This window comes from Macrobrachium rosenbergii, chromosome 1, assembly GCF_040412425.1.
Source record: "Macrobrachium rosenbergii isolate ZJJX-2024 chromosome 1, ASM4041242v1, whole genome shotgun sequence".
In the NCBI taxonomy this organism is placed as follows: domain Eukaryota; kingdom Metazoa; phylum Arthropoda; class Malacostraca; order Decapoda; family Palaemonidae; genus Macrobrachium; species Macrobrachium rosenbergii.
The window spans coordinates 36,769,671-36,778,077 of NC_089741.1; the positions used below are offsets into that span (position 1 = coordinate 36,769,671).

General features: G+C 36.9%; 1 long non-coding RNA gene across 3 annotated transcripts; it reads right to left on the reverse strand.

Annotated features, from left to right (window-relative positions):
- Nucleotides 1–411: 411 nt before the first annotated feature.
- LOC136851392 (uncharacterized) lies at nt 412–7,933 on the reverse strand. Of its 3 annotated transcripts, XR_010856885.1 has the most exons (6): nt 7,806–7,933; nt 5,966–6,144; nt 5,710–5,767; nt 4,228–4,368; nt 1,441–1,545; nt 412–1,194 (listed from the first exon to the last, which is right to left on the reverse strand). It is a non-coding gene; the product is annotated as an uncharacterized lncRNA (long non-coding RNA). The 3 variants fall into 3 exon arrangements; XR_010856880.1 differs by lacking the exon at nt 5,710–5,767 and having other exon boundaries at nt 5,990–6,144; XR_010856872.1 differs by lacking the exon at nt 5,710–5,767.
- Between the last annotated feature and the right edge of the window lie 474 nt (nt 7,934–8,407).

Genomic DNA, 8,407 nt, shown 5'->3' on the forward strand with positions numbered 1-8,407 from the left:
ACTTTTAATTAGGTTCTTGTTAGTCATAGCAAAACTGAAGTTATGTCATCTGCAAGAATAATCATACTGTTTCCATTTTCAGGCTGTGATGAGCTGCATATCAGGTGACTTCAGAGAACACGCATTCATACGTTTTCTCAAGCTGCTGTTTAAAGGTGGCTGTTTGGTGGTGTTGACTAGCCAGCTGTTGGTAGTATGGTGTGTGTACCTTACAACATACTTTGAAGCTGCTGATTGAGGTGTGGTTTAACAATTTCAGTGTGGTGTCATCAATTAGAAGGCTGGAGGATGTAGGGTGTGTACCTAGAACACCACCATGTTCCCGAAGCAAGGCTACTCAGTTTCCTTCTTGGTGACCTCTACTAAAGAAGATTGGTGGATGAATGGTGTATATACCCCACAACGTGCTGTAAATCTGAAGCTGTTGGTTGAATTGTAGTTCCTCCATTTATACTTGAAGTGAGAGCTGATAGCTGAAAGATGTGTTCCCCACGGCAGAGACACTGAAGAATTGATGTTTCCCGCAGCTGCTAGTTAAAATGTGGCTCCTCTGTTTCTATGGGGTGATATCAACTAGAAAGCTAGAGGCTGAATGGTTTGAACTCGTGCAACACACACTGCATTTCTGAAGCATGGCTTGTTGGTGATGCCAAGTAGAGGAGATTGGTGGCTTCCGGGTGAATTCCCCACAACACACTATGAAGTATGTACAGTATATTAACTGTAGCTGCTGGTTAAAATGTGGCACCTCCATTTTTGCTCGCTGACTTCATCTAGAACAATGGTGGCTGTATGGTGTCTACTTGAAAGTGTGTGTTGTTGGGTACACAGTTCCTGAAGCTGCAGGTTGAAGTGTGATTCCTCGATTTCCATTTGCTGACAACTAGAAGGCCGGTGCTTACCCTTAACACACACCCAAGCATGCAGATTTGCTGGTTGAAGGGTGGATCCTCCTTTTCTGGTGACATGAAGATTGAAGGTTGAGTGGTGTCTACCTCACAGCACTCTTTCAAGCATGTGTATTGCTGAAGCTGCTGGTAGTAAAGTGCTTCCTCCAGTATGGGTGATGTTAGAACTAGAAGGCTGAAGGGTGTGTGTAGGCCTTGCTGTATGCACTGACCATGCTGCTGTCATTTCCAGTTTCTGCGCTCTCGGTACATTGTCATGTAGGCTTCACAATACAAGTTGCTGCCTCTGTAATTAATAGAATTTATGTACTTTAGATACAATAAAACCATTAGATACAATAAAACCATTAAGAAATTTATTTTTCATTAGCAATTTATCTCCAGTCTGCAGTCATTTTGTATACATTTAGTCCTTAGAGCTTCTCCACTGGATTTTAAATGCCTCTTCAACCAGGACAAACTATAAACACTAAAGCCCTAAATGCCTCTTCAACCAGGATAAACTGTAAACACTAAAGCCCAAGTCAAGTACCTGTCTGTTGTGGTGTCCATTATATACCAAGGCAGACATCTTTTCTTGGTGGCTCAAGTTCATTGCTTTCCCTTCACAATTTGACGGCTGACACCACCCATGCTCCTGAAATGAAAGTTTTAGAATTATACATTGTTACTGTTATACTGTACTACATTGACTTTGAAACACACGAATTTTGCCTTTTGGAAAAACTATGCAAAAATGACTTAGGATTTTTCAATCGTAACAGTCGGTGATATCTCACTTTGCCATATACAGTATATAATAAGTATAATGTTCATTGGGCCATTGCCATTTTGGAAGAGTACATTCGCTAAAATACGTTATCTGAAATTCTTTAATTGCAAGATTCTAGTACTGTTCAACTGGAAGGTCAAATACCTTAATTGGGCAATGAAGCCAAGACTTTATGACAACTTACAAGTCAATAACACTTGGAACCAAAATTAAAGATTTAATTGAAGAAATTCTACATCTAACCATGTAAATCACTGCTTGTTTTAAAACTTAAGAACCAAAAAGGCGGGCAAAATGGCTCAATAAATCAATGGTTTGCTTACTTACCAAAATTCCTATGTATGAATGCTTTATAACCTCATTAGCAATGTTACATAACTGCACTGGTCAGTAAGGATGGAACATAAATAATTGCACTAGTCAGTAAGGATGGAACAAGTCTGAATTTTCACTTGCACATTACAGTTAGATGATACTTTGTCCCAGATTTCTTAGTTCGAGAATGAAAGAGCACTACACTGACTAAAGGTTTTAAAAATCCATAGGAAAATTAAACGAGTGGAGAACTAGTAGTAACTGAAACGACAGTAAATATAACTAATAGGTCTGAAACCTTAAATTTGCAATATTAGAGCAAACTAATTTTAACGTTAAGCTCAACGAATGTGGTAAGCTTTAGAAAAAACGTTCACTTTAAGGTTTAGAGAAAATGTCGTAGAAAAACCTAAAGGCACGAGAAGGAATGCCTGAGAATCATGAACAAAAGAAATAAGCCTAAATGGCTTGACAAAAAGATGAGAGGTGCTGGTTCATTAGGCCTAAATTCGGCACATTCAATAACGACAAATGTGACGAGCGAATTAGGAGACGGGACTCGACTGCATAGCAAAGTAAAGTTCTAAAGATTGGGGAAAAAAATGCTGACAGACGTTGTCAAGGAAGGAAGACTGTCGCGACTAAAAGGTACAGTGAGAAAAATAACAAACCCACAGGACGAATTAGTTAACCAAGACCAGACTGACAAAACTACTGCCGGCTGAAAATACTAGACGCAAATCTGTGTAACAGACCCAAGTTATAAAATGGAACACATCGTAATATTAAAGGGTCTACCAAAAAATGGAAGGCGCTAACAATAAAAACCGAGCCAAAGCTAGTGTACAGTTCCAAATCAAGACAAGATAAAGCCGTATTTAAAAAGAGAGAACCAAGACATAAGTGGATTAAAACGCACTCAGTTTATCATTAGCAACGGGAATGAATGGTTTGGCGGGCTAAAGCTACAGCCAACTACCACGTTGAAAGCACCGCTTCTCCTCCGATCAGCTAAAGCTACCAAGATCTAAAGAATACTTTAGATCTTGAAAGCTACAAGATGGTATAATAACAAGTAACGACGACACAAAATAAAAGCTAGCAATTTTAGTAGTAAAAAAAATCAGTAAACCAAGCCAGATTCGACAGAAATATTTAGTTCATGATAAAAAAAAGCTTGTTACATGACATTTAAATTGTTGGCGTAAATGGGCTTGTTTAATGCCCCACACACACACACACAGCTCGCTATACTTTCGACTTTTAAGTTGTTAGTATCGTACATGGTGAGAAAAATAAAAGCGAAATTCAACAGACTAAATCGCATTCAAAGTGCAACAACTACTATCGAAAGAGTTTAAGACTGCGACAAATTCATCGAAGTTCCGACAAACGGGAGTTAAGAATGCATAAAAATGCTGAATGAACATAAAAATACTGGATGATAATTTGGAGGGATAACAAAGGCACCAGTACATAAAAATGAACTAGAAACCGTGAACCAAAAACCCGGGGCAGAATGGAGAGAAAAATTATGTTAAGAGAACAATGTTGAAAAGAACTGTGAAAGGACTTAATCACTTGGGTAAAGTAGAAATTAAAGGGATGAACGAGAGATCGAAATAAATGGCATTGAACTTGATGGAAAGATAGCCTAACCAAAGAGGGAATGACATGTGGAACAAGTGAAGTTAAGGGTGAAAAGCAAAACGGACTAGAATAAAAATGGCAGAGTGACCACCAATTAAGAAAGTGAAAGCTTTGAGGGGGATGGTGTAAAAAAAAACAATAAAAAAGGCTCAAGACGCTGGGGGCGATGTGGAAATATGATCGAGAGGAGAGACTACATAACAAATGGGAAGAACCGAATGGCTGAAAAAATTAAACATACGATAATATACGAAATAAAAGCATGTATTGGTTTGGAAAACTGGGCAAATGTGCCAAAAATATTATAGGTTTTAGAGGTCATCTCTTGTAAATGCTCCAGTAACTAAGTCGTTATATACGATAAGTTTAAGATTATGAAAAAGATGAATGTCATGGAACTTTATCATTTCAAGAGTTGGAAATGGCAAGACCTCGGGCGACTAGAACTGACGCTGTTTTATAACCGCTCAAGCCAGCAGCTGGTTTAATTTGAACAACGTGTTTAAACAGTTTAATGTATCGATTTATTATTCCTAAAGTAAAAACATGTCACGTTCACAAAATAGATTGTAACAAAATAACCTTAGGTTGATTAGTAACTGTTTTGGTAGCGGTGACTTCCAAAATCCTCGCTCCTTCTTTTACAGGAATATGAATTCAAGGCTTCTTGACGCTCACGACGACAATTCTTGGTATTCACTTGGCATTTTCACTCAAAAAAATCTGTGGAAAAAATCCGTATCGTAAAACAGATTGGAGTGAAAATACATACACTACGTGGTTTACACTTTAAATTTTAAATTAGTTTTAGTCAATATTAAAATACAGTCTGTTGACCATTTACTTTAAACTTAACTAGAGGATCTCTTACTCCTTATAGCCTACTATCTTTGAAATCTTCCTAGTTGCGTAGCGTCTATGGAATGATTACTGTACATTGCAACCTTATCAAAACTTTTGAATGTAAAAACAGAATAAGAAGGATGTCAGATTATTAAAAGCCCATTTAAGACAAGGTCAGTCTAGCACCTAAGTCTAAACACTTAGTCCCGAGGAGCTTCCTCCATGTTTAGTACTATTTTTTTTTTTAGCAGCTCTGAGTGACGCGTAAAAGTGGATACTATATATTGGTTTTTAACTACATCACACTGCCTCAAGCTAAACTGTATCGTGTGAATTCTCTTCCAAAACATCTCGTTAAAGTTAACAAGAAATGAGATACATGAACTGTTTTCAATGCTGAGTCTGCTGTCAAAACATTTAGTTTACCATACCGTGAAAAGCGTATCAAGAGCAATCTGAAACGAACGATTATCATATTCGAACGTCTTTATAGTCATAGCCGAAGGGTATCACCGTCATCATTTATCACTGAAAGGTCGATAATCGAGATTTTTCATTTTGATCCTGTAATAAAAAAAGCATTTCAAGATGCCTTGACTCTGGTTTCAATTAACGATAGTTAACCCCTCCTACTAAGCATTACGAAATTCTAGGATTATTTTGCCTGCTCTTTTAGATAACCTAATGAATGTAATGCAGTGAATCCCTGAACATTTTTGAAAAACACCACCTGACTGAAAAATCTCGTCAGACAATTTGGCCTCACAAAATGTTTTTCAGTCCCGTTCATGTAAGTAGGCTAGACTAAAAATGTTACACTTTAAAGTTAACCACTTGTTGAAGGATTTCAGTTTTAGCAAACTGATAATTCGGATCATTCTGGATATGCATATTCCTTATATATCAAAATAATAATAAGGCACAGTTTTACGAGATCTATTAACTTTGTTTTTGAGCCGCCGGGCTGTTAGCACTTTTGAAGACACCATCTCGTGATTTCTAAAGTTTGTCAGTACCTTTAAAATCCCTCTCCACTTTAAATATATAAAAAAAATAGTGAACCAACCCATAGATATCGTTTTTACATTCGCTAGAATATCACTATTCAAGTGTTGAATTACAATTAAAACTAGAGTCTAACTTGCATGATTTTTTGCCCAACATAATTTACTGAATCTTAACTTAGAAATGAAAAGACGTGGGAGTTGCGCTGATAATTACCCATGTCCCATGTCAATTAGTCGAACACATCTCGTCCCGGAACATATTCCGAGAACATCTGCAAAGTCATATGCCATCTGTGAATCTCTCATCTTTCCAAAAATTCATTTGGTTCATATCAATAAAAAAAAGGAGACACATGGATCCTTGTCATTTTTGCTCTTCATATTTTTCTTTGATTAATTTTGGAGCTACGGGAATTGAAACTCAGCTATAGGTAACCACATCTAGAACACAAATAACTTTAGATTCGTACCCTTGCCAGTCCATCTTCCTTTACCTTGATCTGTGCTTAGTTTAGGAAGAGATCTCGTCGGTCCTCGGCGGTTATACAAGAGTTTCCTAATTCTTGTTTCGTCGTGGCAAAAACTTAATTCGAGTTCAGATCCTAAATCCAAGACATACGAACAACTGGCAGTAGTGGTTTGAAAATACCTGCAGCAAGAAACACGATTGTTAAGCACGGTACACAAAAATCATTCGGTTATTACTACAAAATTTGCTGCGATTGGCATTCCAAAGGAATTTTTAAAAACTGATGTCAAACATTTACTAAAGGGATACTAATTCTTGTGAACTTTGTAACCTTCTAGATTATCAACAAACTATAAATTATACTATTTTTTTATTGAACGACACAGAGGATGGTGTCCATAGTGCGGTACAGGTGAGACAATTTGAGAAATGTGTGTTTAACTTGAGAAATTTACAGTCTGGTACTAAACAAGGCGTCCTTAGAAGCTTTTCTGTAGAAATGCCAACCGTAATTTAATTACAGTTCGGATATAAGGCAACGCTTCCATAAATCAAAGAACAACGCATATTCTGGGAGGAAAGTGGAAGAGAAGTCTTCCCAGGAATAATCACATGAAAAAAAGAACACTAGTTATGTTGACATAAACCTCAGGGTGTTTCCTTAAAATTTTAATTATAAAAAGGAAATTCCGCATACCTGAATTAAAACACTGGGAAGCAAAATAACTGTTCTTTAAAAAGCCTACTCAAAAGACGATTTCACAAGATAAAATTTCCGTCTTGACAAATACGTCTGTAAACTTCTTTTAGGACAAAAACTGTTCACTCAGTTGAAAATATACAAGCTTGAATTACGTCACTATTACAGACCTGTGTAAAACGGCCCTGGTCAAAATCTAATAAACCTTTAACCTTAAACTACGGTAATTCTACAGAAAAGCTCCGTGAGGCGCCGTGTGTAGTAGTACCAGCCCCTTGTTGAACGTTAAAAACGAACTAAAGATTGTAAATTTCCCAAACTGTCTCAGTAAATTTCTCAAATTATCTCACCCGAACTGCATTATGCACCCTTTTCTATTTCGTTCAGAAAAAAATTAAGTGTTAGCTCCGTGAGAAACTATGCTGTAGAATAACCAAAGCGAACACTGGATGATGAATGGGAAATATGGCAGGCCGTGACAACCGTTGGAATTTATACTGCTTGCGATTCGTTGTATACACACGGACACTCGAGAGAAATTCATAACTCGTCACACCCACTTAGTAGTTCAACGGTTTCCTATAGCTTTACGCGTGACAATTTTGATGATCAAGTGCCGTACAGATATTCAAACTCCTGTACAAAATCAGTATCTACAAGTTCCCACACCATAAAACAGTAAGCTTTTAAAACGAGAAATAAAATATCCACTGACCCCATGCACAGCATATGACAGCGTGGTTGACTTTGTCCTCAAACAGAAAATAGCTAAAACTCTTTAACAAAACTCTTTAACAAGTGTTTCATGGAATCATTCTGAAACTGAATTGAGGGGGTCAGTTTTGCAACATGGACAATCGTCGCTGAAACTGAGAAATATCCACCTATAAAGCTGAAGCCTTAAACAAGATACCGACCATGTTGAGTGTTCAAACGTGATGGTAATATATAATTCAAAAGATTTCACAAGTACATAATCTAATGAAAGACTCATACGTTTGAATATTTAAACACTAGTAGTTTCGTTTTCATTTGAAATCCGAACACGAGGTTCATATTACATTTACAGTTTCCATATTTCACTGACTTAAGAATTAGGAAGAGAAAACTTGATACCCATTTGGCACACTAGAATACTCACTTGTAAGGCAAAACTGCAGAACATCTCACCACCAAGGCTATCAGGCAAATGAGCAGCTATTCGAGAGTGGGTTGCCTGTTAAACTAAACACTGGAAAACAAGCAAAAAAAAAAAAAAAAAAAAAAAATTACATTACTTTCCCGGTGCCTTTGAAAGACAAGTGGCTCCGCCTACGGTCAAGTTTTAACTGCCATTGGGCAAGAATTTTAGGTGTATTTCAACCTAGACTATTTTATTTTTAGATAGTTTACTACTACTATTGTATTTATATAAAGTTGGAAAGAATACCAGGGTTCTCTTTAGGTCACTGATGTATATTTAAATGAATTATGACATTTAATTGATGAAACCAAACACTGGGGGAATTAAAAGTTATAACAGCATGATAAAGAGATCCTGAAAACAAAATTAGATGAAGTGAAAAGATTTAAAGGTGAAACTAAAGAAAAACAACACAGTTTCACTAGGAAGTAATTACTAAGAGAGGTTGAACAGCAAGATGGAAGAAGGAACCGAGGCAAAATAAAAGGCTAAAATGTGAGTACAGGTAGGGGACAAACATTTTATAGTAAAGTTTACAGTACAGACTACCACGTGAGGTG